The sequence below is a fragment of the Rhea pennata genome, chromosome Z (genome assembly GCF_028389875.1).
Source record: "Rhea pennata isolate bPtePen1 chromosome Z, bPtePen1.pri, whole genome shotgun sequence".
Lineage (NCBI taxonomy): Eukaryota > Metazoa > Chordata > Aves > Rheiformes > Rheidae > Rhea > Rhea pennata.
This window is the reverse complement of record NC_084702.1, coordinates 79,021,501-79,044,745: the sequence shown is the minus strand read 5'-3', so window position 1 is coordinate 79,044,745 and position 23,245 is coordinate 79,021,501. Positions and strand designations below refer to the sequence as shown.

General features: G+C 39.4%; 1 protein-coding gene across 3 annotated transcripts in view; it reads left to right on the top strand.

The window, feature by feature from the left end:
• Window positions 1–23,245, top strand: part of DYM (dymeclin) — a 214,025-nt gene that overhangs the window by 107,077 nt on the left and 83,703 nt on the right. The window lies entirely within an intron of this gene.

The following is a 23,245-nucleotide window of genomic DNA, read 5'->3' as shown; positions in this document are numbered from 1 at the left end:
GGCTGATGAACTAAGTAACTGAAACTGGAACTCAGTTAACTGAATAAATCTGACTTGCTTCTAGAGCCTGGTTCTGTTCAGAATGCACAAGCAGTACTAGTTTCTCTCTCTGAGAAACTTCTGACTGTTCTCTTAACAGTATAGCTCAGCGGCTCCTTTTAAACTGAAAGATTTGCAGTGATTTCTAGGAGCTATGCTTTTTTAGTCCTGTATCAAGTTATTACAAAGATGCCCTGTGAGGTGGTTCTTACATATTGCACACACTGGATTTTCAGCTTGGTTCAGTTCTTCCTGTACATTTGGCAAAAGCTTTATCTGTTAAATCAGACAAATATAATGATTATTTTGTAATAGTCTTGTAAATATGGGCTGTAGACCCTACACCTGTAGTTTTCAAATGATTGTTTATAGTGGTAAGATAATCAATATCTACTCTGGTTCCAAAAGCAGAGCCATAACTTTGCAGAAGTAGATATTGCAGTTGGTCCTTCTCATTTTTCCTTCTGTGCTATAGATCACTGTATAAAGGTATGTAATTGTGCAGCAGGTACCAATCTCATCCTGGCAGCCAACCTGCTGCACACCCTAAAGGAAACCAATGCAATTTGGAGTAAACCTCCATAGTGCTTGGCAATTACAAACTGGGTGCCAAAAATAAGTAAATGGTTGCATGTATACTTTGTAAAGGACTAGGTTAACAAGAAATACGTTTTGTTTGTAAATGACTGGTGTTCAGGATTTAATTCTTTCCTTGCCCCTTGTGTTCTGGAAATGCTTGCTTCCCCTCATATTAACTACTAACTAGCATGAATAAATCCTTTTATTACCTTCTCCCTGCTTGACACACAATCTTCTACTACCCTGGCACTGTTAATGGGCATTCAGAATTTGAATTTGGGCTTTTTTTCTGCTACCTGTCTCTGATAATGTCTCAAACACCTGTGCTTCTCATTTCTCACATCACAAGTTTGCAGTATAGGTACATTTCGTTTTGGCTTTCCAAGCCTTTACTGGTGTTTGACTTCTGAAGTGAAGTCACAGATCCCTGGCTTGTGTAAGATATGCTACCCCGATGCTCACAAACTCACTCCTGTTCTTTATGTGATACTTCATTGCCAGCTTTGGAGTTTTTTCCTATGTTTCTGATTTTCTTCCATTTTATTCTACTGCATTTTTCTCAGACCCATGTGAGATATGTTCTTCTGATTATATATTTTAGCCCTGAAGAATTTACCCTGCTAGTCCTGATATAGCTGGCTTTTGTCATCAATCAGCTATTTAGTAGTCATGTAGCATAACGGCATGTGTGTTTCTATGTGGCTTGATTTTCATCAAGCTCCTCTGAGTTAATGGGCACCTACTATTCAAAATTTAAAGCTATGGTTCAAGTGGATTATGGAATGAGTAAGCATACAGTGTGCTGGCATGTGAGAAGGGGTGGAAGAGCAATCAGTAATCTTGGAGGCTGCTCTTTTATTGTATAAAGAACTAATAAAGCCACATTTGAAATATAATGCCAAATAGAAATAGAGATGTTAGAGCAAAGAAAACAGTTGTGGCTTATTCAAAATTCGTAGTTCTTCAAAAAATGCAAGCTGTTAGTAGCTACCGTGATTGAATTCTGTACAGCACTTAGCAGAGACTTAACATGGGTTGGAGGCAATGCCTCGTTACAGCTAACATTTAACAAAGGTTCAAATGCATTGAGAATTGCTCTGTCTTGTCTTTATTCAGAGAGTGAGACTGTGCTTGGGGCTAACTCTTCAGTAATCTTTGGTGGCAGATAGAAGATAATGTAGTTTGTGACCCTGCAGCATTTGAAAAAAATGTAGAGACTAGTCTGAGGGGCGAGTTCTCTGGACAGGGTGCTGGTTATGCCAACCATTGGGTGCTGTCAGGGTTGGAGTCATATTTTTCTGCGTGGAAATAATGTAAAGATAGACACAGAAAATGGGCATGCCTATCAAGTCAAAGGAGTTGCAAACAAAAGGGCAATATCATCTGTATTATATCATATAGAATACGATATTTTTATATAGTCTAAAGATATGCCACCCTAACATTTTTAAACGACTGCCATTTTGTAACCAGCTACTCTTTATTACTGTATAGTAGAAGTTGTAATGAAAGAAGGTGGCTTTAAATTTGAAACAGAACCAGAAAAACAAGAGGAAGATTAAGGAATATATCGTTTTTTTTTTAAATATGTCTTATTGTCCCATAATCTTATCCTGTGGTTAGAAGTTGTACATCTGGACAACGGACTCAAAACTGGCCACCAAAGTTGTTATTTAATTTGTCACTATAATTGTGATTGCTTATAAATCCGAAGGCCCTACTATAAAAAATGTATTAAATTCTGCAGTAAAATGCCCAATGGAACTATGACACGAGTAGGCTAGAGGGAGGTATAAGCTCCAGAGGAGTCTTTCTCCTGTAAGGTTTTACTGCTAATAAAGTAGAATTTTCTTCTTGGGAGCTTTACAGCCTGGGGTTCCCAGGCAGGCTTAAGCACCATAACGGAAGTATTTTAAAACTGATTTCCTCTCAAGATGAATAGTTTCTTTATAAAGTCTTGATTATCAAGAAAAGCAATAGGAATAAATATTTATGAGCACATGTATTTCATAAGAGATACTTTGTTCTTCCTTCTCCTAGCTTATGGAGTCTGTTAGTTACTGTTATTAAATTTGGCCATCACGGATGGACCTAAGTTGCTCCATGGTCCCAAAGCAGAATATTTATACTTAAATTTTGGTTCTGTCATCAGAATTCAAGCATCTCTGTGAGGGAATAAAGCACAGTATTCATAATGAAAAAGTGTTTTCTCTAAAGGAAAAGCCTAAAAAGAAAATGGGACAACAGGACTTTATTACTAAGTATTTTAGGGGTATAGTTTTTTAAATTATAATAGCTGTGAAGCACTTCACTTAAAATCTGCTTAGCAATACAAGTGAGTAGATGGTCATACTTCAGACCTTACCAGATGCTCTAGTGATTCCTTCCGTAATGTGAGAAGTATTTCCGTTTCCACGCAAGCTTTTTTTCCTTATCCTGTTCTGAGCAGAGACTGCCAGTTGTTATAAATTACGAAGACTATTTTCTATAAAAGAATTTGCTGACAGTAGTCAATGGAGCCTACCTAGAATCTTGCTAAAATACAACTTTATAACATTGGGTAATTTATATCACATTCCAGCAGGCAAAAAAATTGACAGATTTAAGTCTTTTTATCACAAGCAGCTGCTGGAAATAAAAATAGATGTAGAAGATGTTTTATAATCAGATACAGTGCAGGATGCATTTAATGCTGAATGTCCTGTATCGTAGACTGCCCTGACTTTGTGTATATATAGAGAGAGAGCCTTCCCCTCTGTCTTCTGTTGTCTTATTAGTTGTGGGAGGGTTGGCTTTTAATTATGCAGACGCTATTTAATCAGCATAGTGCCGAGAATATTACCTGCACTGCACTGTCTCTCCTATTTGTAAAGTGCTGACACCTGTAGTATCTTTAGATAATACTGGTAGACTGTTATAAAAATATCTGCAGAGACGTTGGTTTTGTCACTCTGGAATAGACTACCAGAGGAGTCTAGTAGTCTAGCAGAGCCAGATAGTATCTAAGTAGCAAACCACAACAGGTGAGGTGTTACACACTAGCACTGAGGATAGGATTTTCCTTTGCTTGGTTTATTAGACAGGTCAACTTTTACTTGTTTACCTGTATTGGCTTCATTTGCCCGGCCATAGTCTACCAACACAATCACTAAAAAGTAAAACTACACACTTAAGTAGTGCAAGAATTCAGTGTATTGCTTAAAGCCCCATCTCAGTTGGCATTAATTCCTCTAACCTGTTTGAAAATGGCTTTTGTGATATTTGTGATTTTTGTGATATAAGCTGCCTCCTGTAGTGTGACACCCTTGAAAATTGAGAAAAGGCCTTTCCCTAAACAGCTCTGTGATGACATCTCATCATTCTGTCATTTTAATAAAATTAATGACTTAAAGAAGACTGCTTTCTTAATGTGAATGTTTTATAGCTTCATACAGTGTGATGCTTGCTGTTTTCTAAGCAGGTGTATACCACTAGAGGTTGCCATATACCTCACTAATTAAAAACACACACGTTTAACATTAAATTTATAGAGCTGGAAACATCATTTTTCCCTTTTTTCTACTCCATCACCACAGCTGTTCACATGCATGGCTGTGTGAACTGGTAGCAGCATTATATCAGTTGTACTTCTCCCCATTAGATGACAGAAAAGTAGGAGTTTAAGAGAAATGTCAAAAGATATCACATAATCATAACAGTGTAATGTTTTCCTGATTCCTTTGGCTATCCTAGAGAGTTAAATGGGAGTTGGAGGAAGAGATGAAATAAGAGATTTTTTTATCATTCTCCTAATGCTCATTGAAGTTAGGTAGAATAAGGAAAAACAGACTTTCTTAAAAGGGATTGCATTTTGGCAGATCAGTGATGACTTTGACTTGCGATGTTGGATCATGAGCGTGTAATATGTTTTACCTGAGTGTCATCCTAACCCTGCTGTACCTCTGTTATGAGAGTGAAGAGTGAGTTATGTGGAACCAGCCATACTGATTGTGTTGAGTTACTGTAAGCAGCAGAGATCCTAACCCTATTTTTCACTGATAGCCTTGAAACTGATGGAGCTGTGGGATGGAATAGATCCTAGAGCATGATGCTGGGTTTCATGCTAGCTCGGTGTTACTTTTTTTCTAATAGAGTTTCGAGGAATGTCCTTAAATACCCATACTTCAATAGTAAAGGATGATTACATCTCTGTGGTTCCGTAAGTCTTATTTTTGTCATCTGAGAAGGGGTAGAAACCTTTCTTTCTCTTCACCATCTATAACTGTGCACATACAGCTTCTACAAGTACATAAGCAACTAAAGGAAGGCTAAGAAGAGTATTGGCCTGCTGCTAAATGGGTCAGGGGACCCGGTGACAAAGGACATGGAAAAGGCTGAGGTACTTAATGCCTTCTTCATCTCAGTCTTTACTGGTGAGACTGGCCTTCAGGAATCTCAGGTCCCTAGGACCAGAGGAAAAGTCTCAAGCAAGGAAGACTTACCAACACCCATGTTGCAAGGCTGCCCTTGATTGTCTTTGAGAGGTCGTGGAGTTTGGGAGAGGTTCCTGAGGACTGAAAGAGGGCAATGTCACTCCAGTCTTCAAGAAGGAGGATCTAAGGAACTACAGGCTGAGTCTTGGATTCCTGGAAACGTTATGGAGCAACTAATCCTGGAAACCACTTCCAGATACATGAAGGGCAAGGTGATTAGGAGTAGTCAGCATAGATTTACAAGAGGGAAATTGTACTTAACCAACCTGATAGCCTTCTATGATAAGAGGATTGGCTTGGTAGATGAAGGGAGAGTGCTGAATGTTGTTTATATCAAATTTAGTAAGGCTTTCTACACCATCTCCCACTACATCCTTGTAGACAAACTGATGAAGTATGGGCTAGATAAGTGGCTGGTGAAGTGAACTGAAAACTGGTTGAACTGCTGGGATTAGAGGGTTGTGATCAGCATCATGAAGTCTAGCTGGAGTTCAGTTGCAGGTAATATACACCAGGGGACAATAACGGGTCCAATCCTATTTAAAATATTTATTTGTGACCTGGATTATGGGACTGAGTGCACCCTGAGCCATACAAAACTGGGAGGTGCGGCTGATAGTAGAGGATTGTGCTGCCATTCAGAGGTGCCTTGACAGGCTGGAGAGATGGGCGGAGAGGAACCTCATGTAGTTCAGCAAAGGGAAACACAAAAGCCCAGCACCTGGAGAGGAATAACCCCGTGCACCAGTATTGACTGGGGGCCAACCAGCTGGAGACCAGCTCTGCAGAGAAAGTCCTGGGAGTCCCAATAGACGACAAGCTGGCCATGAGCCAGCAAAGGCGACCAGTGGTATCCTGGACTGCATTAGGAAGAGCATTGCCAGCAGGTCGAGAGAGGTGATCTTACCCCTCTATTCAGCACTGGTGAAGCCACACCTGGATTACTGTGTCCAGTGCCGGGCTTCCTAGTTCAAAGACAGACATAGATATACTGGAGGAAGTTCAGCAAAGGCCCCAAGGATCTTTAGGACTTGGAGCATCTGACATATGAGGAGAGGCTGAGAGATCTTGGACTGTTTAGCTTGGAGAAGAAAAAGCTCAAGAAGGACCTTACCAATATTCATGAATATCTGATTGGGAGAGGGAAGAGGGAGCATTAAGGAGACAGAGCCAGACTCTCTTCAGTGGTGCCCAGTGACAGGACAAGAGGGCACAAACTGGAACACACAGGATATTCCACTTGAACATAAGAAAATGCTTTACTGTGAGAGTGATTGAACACTGGACCAGGTTGCCCAGAGAGGTTGTGGTGTTTCCATCCTTGGAGATATTCAGACCCCAACTGGACATAGTCTAGCTGACCCTCCTTGAGCAGGGGCTTGGGGCTAGATGATCTCAAGAGGTTCATTTCCAACCCCAATGATTCTATAATTCATCTTTATCATTTTATAGTATCAACTGTTTTGTAAGCTGAATATTGAAATGTGAGAATTTCTGTGAATTTTTATGATTTTATGAGATGCTTTTTCAGAATATGAAGTTTGAGCAGTGCTGAAACAACTGCAAGGCATGATCTTCATTGCTGTTTTGATAGGAATGGCATAGACAAGCAACTGCAGGTTATCACTATTCTGTTTGAATAGACAATGCCTTTTTTTAAAAACATCTTTAATCCAAAGAAAACACTTCTTTCCTTCCCGTTCCCTTTTGTTCTTTTAACAATTTTGCTCTGAAAATTACATTTTCACTAGTTCTTATTTTTTATCCTCAGTTATGAACATTCATGCAACACATTTATTAATAATTAAGTACTTAGCAGCTGCAAGAAGCATCGATCAGCGAATTTCATGCTAGATGAGAAATGAAAGCTTACTGTAGATAATGCACAAAGTGTGAAAAATACATATGCCATGGGGGCAAAATATATTTTACATAGCACTGATAGTTTAATTTGGCTTTTTCCTAAATAAGGTTTTGGATTTTGATTTACATGTGTATATGATGATTCTGTGAATGAAACCATGTAGCTAGTCTATTAAAATATGGAGGAATGTGCATCCAGAGAGATGTCAATGTAATGATTTCAAGTTTATCTACTTTTTTTTTCCAATGATGGCCCTAACTTCCCTAAATAAGATTGTCAAAAGTTTTGTACAAACATTTGTGTTGAAAAGTGAATTATGAAAATGTTTTTTCAATACAAATTTGTTCTAGTTAGGCACATAAGTTTTATAATTTAAACGTGTGCCTCTTTCTTAGGCATTGATACAATGCCTGAGTGCCTGGGCTTGCACACGCGAGAACTAGCTCATTAGCAGTCTCCATCTCACAGCTTTAGAGTTCAGTGCTTATCCAAGAATGATTTTAGCCGACAGTATAAATATCTATTGAGTTTGTGAATTTGAATGTTAATTCACAGTGTCCCTTTTAAAAAGAATAGATATGTTTTTATTTCTCTTTTCCTTCTTCAGTCATCTTTATAGAATCATATGTCTTTGCAACATTCCCCAAATTATTTGTTGGAATGCTTGACCTTTCAGTTTGGATATACTTTACGTCTACCTTTTTATAGGCTCTGCTTAAGCAAATTGTGTTATATTGTCATATTCTTGAATGAAGAAAGCATATTACTTGCCTGTGTTTTCCCCTACTTTTGTTGCTTTTATAAATTAGGGACAAGGAGGAAATCAATCAGATTTTTCACGTGACCCCATGTGTGTTAGTGATGATGACTCTGAAATGCATGTCTTAATTAGGTCTGGTATCAAGGCCTTTTTTTTCTTTTTCCCTGACCTTGAATTTTTTTATTTAAAAAAAGGCAGTTGATTAAAATTTTCTATCAGTGGCATTTTTTAAAAACACTTAAGCGAGGTAGCTCAACTTCCTGAAACTGAACACCAAAGAAGAGAGCAGTGCTTGAGAAACAGGTTTCTATCCCTGGCTTGTAAGTTTGAAATCACTTTTTTTTTTTTTTTTAAGTAGTTTTTGGAAATTGTTAGTGTTAAGGCCCCATTCAGGTATGCACGTGGAGCTTTCATTTCTTATGGCTTTGGAGAGGTCCCTGCTTCACAAGCTTGAGTTTGAAAGCAAAACAAATAATTTCAGTAGTTTCATGTCCATCATCACGTTCTGAGAGGTGAGTTGCAGCAATGTGGTTTGGAGGTTGGCTGTGCTGTTGTTGTTGTTGTTAGTTTTGTTTTTTGTTTTTTTTTTTTTTACTCCAAACCTAAACTTTCTTCAAAAAGGACCTCGTAAAAGCAGAAAACATTTTGAGCTGTCCAGGCATTTACTTATTCAAATAGTCCAGTAAAAGAAAGGTGAGAAAACCATCTATGCAAGAGGAAGGCATGTGATCTGACCTGCATATCAGGGGCCACACTGAACTGAAAATTCTGAAATTATTAGCGCGTGAATGTGGTGTGATTAAAATTTTGCAAATGCTTAATATAATTTCTTAGCGGTGACAACAACGGCATGTAATTGCTGGCTTGAAATTTGTTAGGCTGCTCACACAGGAAGATAAATTGCTCTCCCACATTGCTTTACGCTATGCGAGCATTCTGGCTTTCCCGACTCTCTCCCTGCTCCCCCCTCAATGTCCACAGTGCAGTAGAGAAGCTCTTTAAAATATTGCTTCCTGTTGCATTTGCAAACAGCAGTAGGACAGTTGATGCAGAAAACTCATAAACAGTTACCCAGACCGAAAGCACTTCCTAGGAGCAAAACTTGAGGGGGAAAAAAATACCAGGTTGCTGCATGGATGCTTCCGAGCCGTTTGATTTCTAATTTAGTTCTCGTTTAAAAATGTGAGAGTAGGAAGAAAGAATTTGCTTCTGATGCTGGATTCTCATTTCCAAAGGAATGATAGGATTTCTGAATAGGAGACGCTTAGAAACGTTAAATGAGATGTGTGACCCGAGGAAAAGAAAATTCAGTGAACGGCATATGTAGTACTTTTCTTAAACATATCTTTATGGCTTCTTTCTTACAGCAGAGGAATGAATGGCATTAAATTGGAAAGAGTAATTTTTTTAAGTATGAATTTTCCTATTAATCATTTTGAAGTTAGGTGGAACTCTTTCACTCTCTGAAAGCTTAATTGAAAACTCTTATTTCAGAAATGTCAGCTTTCAGTTTTTAATAATCAAAGAGCAACATAATTAAGGTGTCAGTGACAGAGCTATAATGGAATCACCCAACCTGTAGATTTATCAGCACATAAGGTGGAAACTCTTTCCTGCTTCCTTTAGCAGTTCTCTGTTGGCAATGCTGTAACAAGGTACTTGAGTTGCTTAGAGCTGTGCGGCCTTGAGGATGCTTTGAAACGTGTAAGTCGGCGTAATACCAGGCACACCAGGAACCTGGGCATTCAAAGCATCTTTTTAATTCTGTAAGAAAGACCAATAGACAAATCTTTTATATCCTAGGTTCAAATCTTAATTGGACCATTAAATTAAATCTCAGCTTACTTATCGCTTCTGCATAACAAAGTGTCCATAATAAAAAACCCTGGAGAAAAGGATCTGCTGTTGATTTCATACCAGTGTGTGTCAAGAGACTCTTAAGGAGTCAAATTATGTAATAATAAAAGATTAAGCTTTTTTATTTTTTTTTATTTTTTTTTTTTAATAACAAAAGAAAAGGAAGAAGAAATGGAGGGTAATCAGTTGTTTCACTAAAGGAGCGGTATCTGCCTCTGTAGATACTGTGAGGGGCATCGTTGCAAATCCTGGCTTCTGAAGATGAAATGTAAATATCTTTGCTCTGGGCTATTCAAAAGTAATAGGTAATTATTTCCTCTCCTTTTCTTTTGCATCTTATGCAAACTGTACTTGTGCTAGAAGGAAATACCGTTAATGAAAGTAAGAGCAATAGTAAGACTGGGTTCTTTTCTGACCACAAGAAAAGCATCTTTCTGTTCTCTCAACTTCATGTTTTATGTGCCACACAACTGATCTATTTGATTTTCTACATTTGCCTAAAAGCAGAGGAGAAAGACCATTCCTCCCAGCAAACTTCCGTTGCTCTGTAATATACCTGATGAATTTACATAACTCTGAAGCATTTGTGTGTTGATTTTTCCCCCCAACTAGCTCATGTGTGTCTGTCTTTGCTTTCGTGACCTCTGCCCTGTGCTATACGCCTGAGATTTTTGGAAAGAAAGATTTATTTCCAAAATCTCTTCAGTATAGATGGCCACAGAACTGATTGGCTGACATAGCCTCAAAAATAAGAATTAAAATCCTCAAAGATGTTTCACTTTTAACACTTCTTGAGTTTGGAATAGCCCTTGGAGCATTTTAGCTTAAAAGAGAGCCCATTTATATCTAACCTGGGTATAAAATGATATTCTATTTAGGAGAGCTACTGCAGGAGGAGAATGTTTTTGTTGTCCTTCCCTGCCTCGAGTGCAACATGTTACAAAAATGAAAATCTTAGTTTTACTGGATGTTCCAAGAGATGTTTTAGAAATGACTTTTTGGAAAAGGACCCTCATGATATTGCCATGTTCGAGCAGTGTTTGAAAGCAGATACTTTGGGAATGGAAGATTAAACAGTTCCAAGCCACTGGGTCTAAACTTGATTTTTCTCTGCAGACTGTTAGGAGTAGAAGTTGTGTGCCCGGCAGGATACTTGAAGAGATTTTTGCATCGACTGTTCAGCCTCAGCTTTTTGGTAATTTTGGCTTGTTCTCTCATGAGCTGTGCACTGGCACAGACACACTGCTCTATTTGCAGTTGCTTTTCATGCTTTTTATTGTCTGCTCTTTCACTTGATAGTTCATATATAGTTTCCCAAATCTCTGGAGAGGCTTTTGTTGGGATATAGAAACAATATACAAAGACATCAAGGGTGTTAAATAAAAGAAACATATGCTGGCCTTATTAGTAGCTTGCTGACCTAGATTAGCTGTGGGGAAGTTTATAAGCTGATCAGCCATTCCAAAATTGGGAAGTGTCATTGCAATTAGTAGAAAAGGCTGTGACAAAATGAGGAGAGAATTGTTAAGGTAAGGGAAAAAAGGAGTATTAGTAGTAAATGTCCTCCCATTGCTATGGCTTAGCAAAGTAGAAATGTAATTGAGTTAATTTTGGAAATGAATGAAGCATTCTTTATTACTGTGCATTGAGTGTAGTTGCACTCAGAAATAATAAAATACCGTTCCGTGCTGTTCTAGCTCTAGCAACAGAAAGAGGAGCGAGTGCTCCATGCACTTGGCCTCTTTGCCTGTGTGGTGACATATGGAGGTGAGGTTTTAGGCTGATATCAGCTGTTTCTAACATGGAAAAATCATTGAACTCGGTTTAAGCCTGGTTGAACCTGCTGGGGGTTCTTAGTGGGCACTTGGTAGGACATTAATACCCTCGCTGTCCATCTGGTGTAAGCAGCCGAAGGCCGCATACCATTAGAGGTGCTCTGAGCCCGGCACAGCTTTATTTTGAGATAGGTTGGACCTGTGTGAAACACTAGTGCCTAGCTTCTGAAGTTCCTCTCAACCTGAGGAGGATGTGATTTGAGGTTGGGATGGAAGTTGTTTTGGGATGGGATTTAGAAGTGTTGGAGCCTCGTAGGCTCATTACAATGTCTGTTTCCCATGTCTGCTTCTGCAGCAGGTTGCAGAGGACGCTTGAGCAGACTGTTGCTTTTTGTGTGAAGAGTGGAGGTGCGTGTACTGTGCTAAAAACTCAACTTTGGACAATATACTTTCTGTCATCCCTGACCAATTTGTGTGTCTCTCCTGACTTGTAAGATGGAGCCTTTGTAGTAATTGTTTTGCTTTGGCAAAGGTTATTTTCTGCAAAATAGTGCTGTACTTCGGTGCGTTACAAGCTGTTAGCCACCACGAGGCAGAATGTGGACTCTAACGAACGTAATTCGAATTAACAAAAAATCCTGGCCTGAGGACTGAGGTAAATGCAAGTCTTGGTATCTCTTTCAGGGCAACTTAGAGCATCAAATAGATTCTTGTATGCAACTAAAAGCCGCTGTTTGGGGGGGAAAGTCTGCTTGTCCCACCTTAATGCACAGTTAATGCTCCCCATAAGCTCTCTGGAAATAGTGCAGTTTGATAATAGTCTTCAAATTGGGAAAGTAAACGTTTTCTTTTTTTTTGGTGAAACTTCAGAGCTTTTAAAATTGTTTATCTCGCACATCCGTTGCTATGGAGAGGAAGCAATATTTGGGGAAAGCCTTCCATAACACTGTCCATCTGCCATTTGTCTTGACAGGCTGCTCTGCCAGCCCAGCTCTGCCTTGCCCTTTGCCTGTCACAACTGCGTGTCACCTGTAGCGTTTTGGCCATCGTTATCTCCTGTAACGCATTTTAGATTTGCCCGCAGTCTTGAACTACTGCTGCTGTTCTCTGTTAAATTTGGGCAGAAATACCGGGTGAACTGATTATTCCTGCGGCTTCCCTTCCGGTGTTGTTTTACAGATGAATTTGCCGAGTAAATTGAGCTTGTCAGTTTTTCGTAGATGCCTGGTGTTCAGAGCTAGACTCGCCCCTGGCGCTGGTACCGTCCCCTCTGCAGAGTGCGCAGCGGGCCCCGAGAGCGTCCTGCGCGCCAGCCACAAACTGCAGCGTTGCGAATTGCCAAGTAATTGCTTTAGGAGGACGTTGCTCGTTCCTGCGTTGTTTCTTGAGAGTTAAAGGGAGGAGACGTGGTTGCTCGGATTCGTGCTAGATGCTCGAAAGGTTCGTGTGTTGTTGCAGCTTCTGCCCCTTCTCGGCCAGGCGGCGGGTTTCCGCGACGCAGGCGCTCCCGCTGCTCGGAGTCGGAATCAGTGAAGATGGTAAAGCATGCAGATATTGGGTTGTCTTGGTATTTGCTTAAGTAAGTTCCAATAAGGGAAACCGTCATGCATTATAAAAACTTTTGTTTGTGAAATCTGCAAAGCAAAAGCTCAGATAAGGTTTCCTAGTGCAAATGGGATGCAGACTGTATTTGAAATAATTTGTACGTAGAGGGAAGAGAGCATTTATGCGTTTCTTATTTGAAGTCTAAAGCAAGGCTACCTCCAGTCTCAAATCCCACGTGGTTTAGGAGTTTCCCATGTCTAGTTTACCTGAGATCATTTTAAGTTTTATAAATTTTCAGTTATTTGGAAACAGCTGAATATTTAAAGGAAAAATAATATCCATGGAATTGTACTTGGGATTTTTGGTTTCATTTTCTTTTTTCCACCGTTTACAAATTGACCTTTGGTAATGTGCCGTGATGTTCAAAATAATCTGGCCATCAAAAGTGTGATATATTTATGAAAGGAAGCTCATCTGTGGCAAAATGTGGTGTTTCTGGGAGCCGCTATATGACTTTAGTAAGTTCTAGAAGAAAAGCTGGTATGTAAATTTACATCATTCTTTTTCCGTATTTCCAAGGAAATAAAACAGTTTTTCTTCCCGTTTGATTAGACCAACGTCCAGTTCAACCTGGAAGCTGCTCTCCAGCAGCATTTGCTACGGGCTTGTCATGAAGCTTGCACCTGCTCTTTTCATTTGGTGTCTTCTAATTTTTTTTGTATCTGAATGTTACAGGTTTTGCATTCTAAAAAGTGTGTTCTGCAGTAGTAAATTGCCATGCATCGGATTTTCTGAGATTTAGAAGGAAAAAAAAAAAGCAAGGGGAAATAAAGAATTTAAGTAGTCGTTTAGAAACTATTGTTTGTTGTTCTGATAGAAGTTAGAATCTGCAGTCTTGTCTTCTCTGTTTGTTTTGAATGAGGTGTATTTATAGGATGGTGTTCTGTAACAGAAATAAAGTGACTCAAGGTAATGACTTGCTTGAACCTGTCTTTTGTCTTCCGTTGCAGGCTATTTGGCTCCTTAACTGTTTTATGCAGATACAACATGCACTGATTCCTTTTTAGAAATTTTCTCTTTGGAGAAAGTTTTGATATATGATCTAAATAAATGCATGAATAATGTCACAGGGATTTATCTTTGACAAGCTATAATTCTATTATTGCTGCAAGTAAAGATTAGCATGAAACAAAATATATCATTGATTATAAATCATGTTTGTTTCTTTCTTGTAAGACTGCTGCTTATTTCTGATTTAACTGATGCCGTCATTTGTATATATCTGATGCCTTCACAGCTTTGTAGTTCACTGAACTGATTTCTACCTCTAGGTGTGTATAAACAGCATAAATACGAGCGAGGAAGTAACTGCTGAAGAAAATAAACCAGATAACAAATCCATACGAACTGCATCAGTCCCTTCCAGAGAGCAGCTCCCTTCAAAGTGCTTTTTGAAAGCTTCCTTCTACCACATGTGCAAATCTTGAATTTAGACCCCACACTTCAGTAGGGATTTTCAAATAAGCTTCCTAACTGCGTTTAGGAGAACAGAATAACTGTATATAAAATTTCTGTATCCATAAGAATTTGAGCCAAAGCATTTCCCACCACCATATTCTTTCACTGTAATTTGCATGGCTCATGGGAAGAATATTGTGCTTTAAAACATCTGGCACTTCTAATGGAGGGTGAAACTATAGGCACCAGGAAAAAAAAAATCAGGATTTAACAACCTTAATGTGCATCAAGTTTTTGTGACTGTTGAATGACTCAACTTTTTAAATGGTAATGGCCTTCAGCAAGTTTAGGGAAGAACAGGCTTTTAGGTAAAGTAAATACACTTAGTTCCGCAATGAATAAATAAATTTGCTGTGAAGTTGTGTAGAGGCATGTTTCTATAACTCATTAATTGTGCTCTTGGGTCCACAAATGGGTCTTTCTTCAAGTACCACAATTTACATCGGGCTCGGATTAGAACAACGTTGCGAAACGCAAGACAGCTCAGACAAGCCAATGCGAGCGGTTGTCAGCTGACAGCCGGAGAGCCCCCTCTCGCCGGTCGTTGTTGGTGTCCTGATGGAGGACCTTTGGGTTCATAGAGGCTGCAAACCTGTCGCTTGTGCAGAAATGCAAATGTATGAAAACCGGGGTAGTGGGCATCTCCCGTACTCCGCGGTAGATTCTTGCCATTATGCCAGAACGTTTCAAAAGCAGCTTTCCCGTAGTAGTATTTCTTAAGCTGCCAGGGATACGCGCCTTCCAGAAACTGGTGCGTCCGCATGATCAAAGCCTTCATTCTTTATCTCAGACTTTGTCACTGTATCAGCCCTTCTTCCTAGCTCTTTGTATCTTTACTCGAATGGGTCTTCAATTCCTTGTGTCTGGTTCTAGTATACAAACTTTTGTTCTTTTTGACAGGACTTCATTTGTGCGGAGATAATTTGGCCTCTCTATATAAAGAATCTCATATATCTATCATTTGACTTTCAATCAAGCAAATATGTCAGGGTATCTCCAAAGTTTGTTTATTTTTCATTTCCTTGCTGCCCTTCACAATAAATATTTTTATGCATAAAGATAATATTCTTCTCATAAGTCTTTTGTGTACATTTGGCCAGTGCTGTGACAGAGTGCTTCTTCAGGGCATGGGAACGTGGTCTGTGACGCATTATCACAAATAATTGCTTCCTAAGTATTTAAATAATTTCCATACTTCCCCGTTCTGTACTGTTATGGCACCTTTAACCCTCTGACCTCTACACTGCTGTTTCACAATAATGTAGTTAAAAATTCTGTCATCACTCTATGCTATAAGATATGAATTCATTGATTATTTCACTTGCATCTGAAAAGTAGGCCTAAAAACAAGGAAACTTTTGCTTTTTCAGAAAGTTAAGTTGCACTTTTAAAGTTAGGAAAGTTAAGTGAGGATCAAGGAGGATGAAAACTACCAGTAGTGAAGTAGGATCAATCAGAGGTTCAGAGAGTGGTCATTAATGGTTCATATTCCATCTGAACGTGGGTTACAAGTGGAGTTCCTCAGGGATCCATACTGGAAGCTGTCCCATCCAGTGTCTTTTGGGTGACCTGGAGGAGGAGACAGAGCACACCTTTGTTGCGTTTGTGGGTGACCTCAAATTCTAGAAGAGCAGGTGATATCCTGGAGGGCAGAGCCATTTTTTGGAAGGGCCGAGGCTGGTGAAGGTCAACAGAGACAAATGCCAAGTGCTGCCCCTGGGCTGGAAATGCTGCTTGTAACAGTAGGGGTGGAACTGCCTAGTTGGGAACAAATCTGCTGAAACAGCCCTAAGGGTCTCTGCATCAACAGAAAGGTGGATTGGGTTTTTTAGGGGGTAGAAAAGAGGTGAGGAAGGGATGTTGCCACTCTCTTAGCACAAGTGAGAAGAGAGTGGCAACACCCCTTCCTCACCTCTTTCCCACCCTCCAGTCCACCTTGATGTTGATGCATGGTTGTCAATTTTTCGTAGTATTCTTGGTCCTAAATAAATAAATAAGCAAGCTTTTATAGGGTTCTTTCTGTTGTGGTTCATCAGTACCACATTTTATTACCTTGTAAATGGAAGAGTACTAAACAAATGAAAACTTTTGGCTGAACTTCTGATTTATTATGCCATGTTTTGCTGTTGTCAAGAAGGCAGATGTATTTGCCTTTGTGCTGTTTGTACAATATAAAACAGCCTTAATAGGAGGTCACATTTTAGCCGGAGAGTAAATTAGCCGTTCTGATCTTTAGGTATCATCAAGTGCAAGTCCTAATCTCCCTGCGTGTATACAGGTAGTTTGGATGCTGACTAACACATACTAAAGTTTATTAGCTTAAACTTCCATTGTTTATTTTACAAAAAAGATCTTGTGCTGACTTTCCCGTAGAGTCATGTTGCAGCATAATTCCCTCAACCTCTTCATGTAGCAAAATACATTGTGTATTTTTCAAGTTCTGCTGCAGAAACTATATGACCTAAATATTTAATCAGGCTTAGCAAAATTGGCTTTTTTATGGCTGCAGATTAATCTGGTTTCTCTGAGATAATACATGTGGCGTGTATGTCCTGAAGACCTTACTTTTTCTGAACAATGTTAAAGATTTATTGCCTTCTTAAAATCTGGTATGCCCTGGGAGATTATGAATAGCAGTTACTTAAATATTAGCATTGGGAATTTTCTTCTGAATCCTGCATATGTTCCTTCAGAGTATATTGTATTTACTAAGGGGTTAGTGGATACCATGTATTAACTGACTGCTCTTCTATACCGTATTCAATTTGCTTTATTTCTGCATTAGAAAAGGTGTTAGCTTGGTTCCGTTTGTTTGTCTTTGATATATTTAATATTAGAACTTCAGTTCACTAGAGTACAGAAAGTATCTACTTTTTGGTTTAAGTGAGTAGGGATGCAAGTGATTTTGTACCTTGGTGCTGTTATCTTATTTAGGAGAAATGTATCTCAGTCAACACTGAAAGGAGTTAAACTTGAACTCGTTTCAGACTTAGGAGGTGGTTCTCAGAGCAAGGCTAAAGTCCTGTGCGTTTCATGCATGGTCCTCTGAGGACCCTCTGGTAGAGCCAGGAAAGCTGCAGGAAGCCACCGGTTCAGGCACGATGGGGCTCTGCTGTCCTAGGGGCAGCAGGTCAGGTTGGAGCTAAGCTTCGGCTCCCTGAGTTCTTTAGATGCCTACCTCCAATTGATTTCTTTTTAAAGTGTTTCTTCAATGCCCTTGCTTAATTGCTGTCGCCAAAATAACTTCACTGATTGGAGTGACTCTATGAAAGGGAAACTCCTCTTGGCCTTTATCAAAGCTACAATAAATTAAAAATAAAATACAGGTATATTGAGGGTATGAGTGTACAAACATACATACGTGTGTTGTGTGTGTGTAAATATATATATATATACACACACATATATAAAAATCTCATAGATTTTTTTTAATATAGTCTGGAGATGCTTCTGTTTAGCTTGAAAACCATGCTGAGGGTTTCTAAGGAATAGAAGTATCTGTTATCTTGTGTCTGTCCCCATTTTTGCCACGTTTGCCCAGCAGTATTGACGCCTGCTCCCTGCTGTCTCCTTGCTTCCAGGCAAGATTACAAAATGCCAGCATTGGGGAGAAAGTATTTTCACAGTTACCAGAAACTTGAGTAGAAAGATGACATTAGTAAGCATTTGACAGGTAGTTTACAGGTCTGTCCATGAACCTCAGGTTCTCTGTACTGCCTTTTACTGTATGAAATTATTTTAGGTTTGTTTTTATTCAGATAACATTCCTTCTGTGCAGTTCACGAATGAGCATTTTCTATGTAGGTTTTGCTGTTTCATTATCAAAACTCAAAATATTGGTCAGATATTTTTATTCCTGGTAAGAAGGAAAAATCTATTCTTTTTCTGGAGTAGTGTTCTTTTAAAATATACCCTGAAGTTTTGTCCTCACGGTAAATAAAAAGTATAAATCATATATATATGTATATATATGTGTGCACATGCATGTATATATATACACACATACATACACACACACATGCTCACACACAATCTGTCATCTTAATTTTCTGTAATCTGTTCTTTCCAAATTCTTTGGTACTGTGTTGTAATTAGAGATTGCCTTTTGCTCTAAAGGAAAAGTAATATACCCAGTGAAACATAATGGAAACAAAAATTTCAGTAAGATTTACTACAGCTGTAATAGCTGCCAGAACATTAATTCCTGACAAACAAAATGTCTCGTTTCAAACTCAAGATCCATGATTAACTCAATGTACATGTCTCCTGAGAGAGAGAAGCCTTGTTTTTATTCAGATTTAGCCTGGGATATTTAATAGTGGAGACGCTCCCTCTGTAATTCGAGGTAAGCTATCCTGGTCACGTGGCCATGGTGCGAGACAGTAAAGACAGGTTTCGGGGATTGGGTTGCTGTTGGCATCAGTTTAAAATCGCACCTTTGAGTAAACAAGTTCAACTCTAAATATAGGGCTGGCCTTGCCCTCTTTACTTGAAGCCATGGAAGGGAGGTGGCGGCGGGGGCAGGCAGTGCCGCCGGCCTTCCCCGAGCTGGCCCATCGCGACACTTCTGGGTGCCTTCTCCTCCCGTCAGGTACCCTCCCCATCATCATCCTTGTGGGCCCAGGATCGAGTCTGCTTCTTAGACTTTATATCTGTGAGATGATTGAGAAGATCAATTAAGCATAAATGTTTATATATGGAAAAGATAAATGATAAGTGTTTTTTAGATAAATAAATGATGAGAGTTATTTCAGTTTGACAAGAGCCTGGCAAGATCAAGTGGCTGGAAGGAGACCTGTTCAAACGTGGAATACGGTGTGATTTTCTAGCAAGGAAGGTGGTAGCAAGGTAGGACGTTAGAACCACTTTCTAATGCTGGCAGTGGGCTTGTCTGCATCTTCAAAGCAGCATCGTTCTAAAAGATGCTCTTTAATCTGAATTTGGATAAAATGCTGCAGCCTCCGTGAGTAGCTGGAAGAGCAGACTCATTTGTCGACAGTTGCCCCCAGTTCAGGCATCTGTAAATGCCATCATTGATCCCCTTCGTACATGGCCCATGGAGCGAAGGGGCAGCCTACCTGGCTCACAGCCTGCTGAAAATCTTTACAGTTGCATTCAGAAAAGGCCTGGTGGCTTCAGAAATTGCCTCTTTGCATCTGCTTCCCCTTCTGAAGAGTAGTAAATGAGCTGCCAAAAAGCACTGTGTGTTTCTCAAGTTTCTGAGCAAAGGTAAGTAATTATGTTAACCCTGGAGTGAAAGCTACTTGAGGTAAAGCAAGCAAAGGCAATGGTTGTGATAAAGTCTTGGGTTTAGAGCTTCACTGATTGCACCCAGGATGAAGCCATAGTGAGACACTGCTGTTCTATTCTTTGCCCAAGGTATAAAACTGATTTCTGAAGCAACCTCTCTGCCAAGAGCATCTCTGGTGCCTTGTTTCTGTGGTAGTTGTCCTGCCCTACGTTTTTTTCGGAAAGTGTACTCTAAATTTGAGATACCCTGGAAAGGGAGGATCCAAGAGTGGCTCCTTTTCCCTAGGAGACGAAGATTTAAATCATAATCTGTTAAATGACAATGAAAGTAGTTCAATAAGCAAGCTTCTACCAAGCATGTGGAGTGCCACTCAATGTTTGTGATGCACCAAATTTTGAAAGCTTTCCTGTTTAAATGGAATTTCGTCACTGATTGCTTTTTAGCAGAAATATTTGGCTGCTTAAGGTACTTTCTGGAGGATTTGCTACTCCTCCTGTACCCTGGGCAAAGTTCCTCGTGTGAACTGAGCTATCACACACGTGTACTGTACATTACTTTATAATGCAGTGAAGTATTTTCTATGATGAACCTGTAATAATATATTTTGGGGGTTATATGATGTTTGTGCTTTGCCTGTGATAAACTGCATTGCTGCTTAACTGTTAATTGCTCTGATTAATTTATTCTCTATCGCATTGTGCATGAGAGGATATCCTGTGTGTCAGTGGCACACAGAGGCAGTATAGTGTCTTACTCAAGAGCATTCGGTGTTAGTTAGTATGAAAGTTAAATGTCTTTATGCTTACTCCATGTTTTTTCCATGAAAATGATTGCAAAAGCTTTGTCCTGAAAGAGCTGACCAGGCCTTAAGTGTGCAACTCTGTTGTGATTAAGCATGTTGTTTTAAGAACTGGAATTAATTGCTGGAACAGTTTGCTAGTGGAATTGTAGGATGCAGAGCATTTCACAGTAATCACTAATTCCATTTGATTTTTTTCTTTTCCCCTGAAATGAAGTGTCTGATTTCCATGAGTCAGTTCAATTTTGTGAATATTCCCAATTTTTAATGGGAAATTTTGTAAACCAGTTCCAGACTCATGTATTCATGTTTTCCTGGTAAACTGAGGGAGGTAAAAATGCTTCTAAATACCATCAACAACAAAAAGAAACCAATTACTTGTGTGTCTAATGTGTGAGGCTTGGCAAAATCCCTTTGCAGCCCTGACCGAGTCAGCGTACAGTCACCAGTCCTTGCTGTCTTTTGAAATTTTTATTTCATGTCGAACTGCTGCGTTGCTTACTTAGGCATCTCCCGTTGACTCTCAGCGCAAAAACCGCTGCGGACGTTCGATTGCATTAGCTTTCCTAAAGGAAAATACCTCTCTCTCTCTCTGTTTTTTCTCCCTTTACCCTTACTTGTCTTTCAGTTATACCTGCCGCCACTTGCGGAGATATGTCTATGTCTTGGACAAACTGTATTTCCCCCCCTCGCACTGCTCGACGCTGCAGCATTGCTTCTCGAGCCTCAGTGACAGTGGAGAGGAGCTCTTGTCTTTAACTTGCTCTCACATTCTCAGATCCTATGCTTCCAGGTTATTAACCTCTGCTCTCCCTTTACTGCATGCTGCATGCTCCGGGACTGCTCGCTGCATGCCTTGAGTCAACAGACGGAAACCGTGAAATGGCTAAAGGGACGGTTTGTGTCTGGATGGCATCCGTGCTATGTGTCCTAAAAAACGCGGTAGAAATGATGATTTAATCTTTATTTTTTTCCTTTTTTTTTTTTTTTTTTTTTTTTTGATTGGATTTGGCATACTTTGTCTCAGCTTGAGCACAACTTCTGGAGTTAATGCGTGGACTTTGGAAGTTTAAAATGCCTTCTGCATTAGGATGAAAATATTTTAATCCTTTCCCAAAGCTGTGATGTATGAACTGTGCAGTAGTATTCGCAAAACTCGCATATGCTTGCGCAGTTTATTTGGAATTGGTGCGGAGCTATACGTTGCCTTACGTGTCAGCTTCTAGTGCTTCCCTGACACCCGTTGTTTCAGTAATGCTGTGTGTTCGTCGCTTTTCAAGAATGGGAACGATAGAAGTTTTCCCTCAAATCCAGTAAACGGACATGGCATTTAATGACAAATTAGAAAAATGCTTTTTTTGACATGCCATATCAGTTCTGATTACACAGAATAACGGTGAGAATCCGTGAGTGCAAAATGGCACTATAAAATCATTGTTCCTGATGCAGAATTAAAGGTGCTGCACAGAAAGTGTAAAATAGCAGGGATTTAACAAGAAATTTGACTTATAATACCCAAATATTTTCTCTAAGACATTTACTCTAAGTAAAAATGCAAGTTTTATTATTTCACTGTTGATGTTGTCGATAATTTAATGTATTAATCAAGATGCTAAAAATTTTAGGAAAACAAGGGGAAAATTGCATGACAAAATTGACCAGAAGATGGAAAGCATCCAGAGTGGGAATGTAGCTTCCCAGTGAAGCCAGCATTCAATAGCAACAGACCACACAGTAAACCTAAGTAAAACCAGCTTGATTGTTGGGGGAAGAAAATATGACATGCAAGCTGAACTAGCTCTTTTGGTACCAAAGAAATTTTATAGTAGTGCCTGAGGATGGAGAGTTACACTGCAGGATCTCAACAGGAGATGAAAATCTAGCTGTCACAGAGGCGTTTTCTGAAGCAGGGGTACAGCATTAAAGCAAGCACAAACCTAAAATTTCAAAGACGTTATTTAAGAGAGAATAATAATAATGAAGGCTATAGACACAGAAATTGCACTTAAGATAGAATGTTATATATGTAGGAATGATATCCTGAAAATGCAAAGGAAACGGTTATTATTATTATTCCAGCTTGTTTACATACAGTTTAGGTAATTCTCTACGACAGAAGCACTACAAAATTAGTTGGCAAAATCATCCTTGGGATACTGCAGGGATGTTGCATCTTGCAAAAAGACTGGCGATGCAGCCACTAGTGTGAGTGCCATGGACCATGTCTCATACCGGCGGTGGCAAGGAACCGCTGGAAAAAGGAACTTTTGCTCCCTAGAGGAGTATTTCCTACCTCTTGCTGCAAAGCTTTGCTACACCCCATACAACAAGGGTGTTTTCAGAATCCCCCTAATTGCTCTAGATTATTTTGCTAGATTTGATGGACATCTAGGTGGCAGAAGGTGCTGAGCATGCGTGCAATAAGGTTTTACCGTCACGCTGTAAAAACATGCAAGGAATAGAAAATACTATTAAACTGGCATTCAGCACAGTCAGGTTCTTTTTTCAAACATTAAGTGATGACTGAATTTTGTAATTGCATTTTTGAATTATCCTTTGCAGGGAGGCTTTTGTAACTTTTTAACTTACAAAATTTGTACAGGGAATTACATAATTCCCTGAAAAATTAATACTCTTCAAAATAAATACAAATCTGTGTCAGCAACTTAGAACTTGAAATGGTTTACAATTAATTTACAAGCAAAAACGAAGATAGTGAGAAAAATAGCTCTGCTGACTAAGTATAGTGCACAGATTTTTTTTTTTTCTCTGATGGAGACATAATT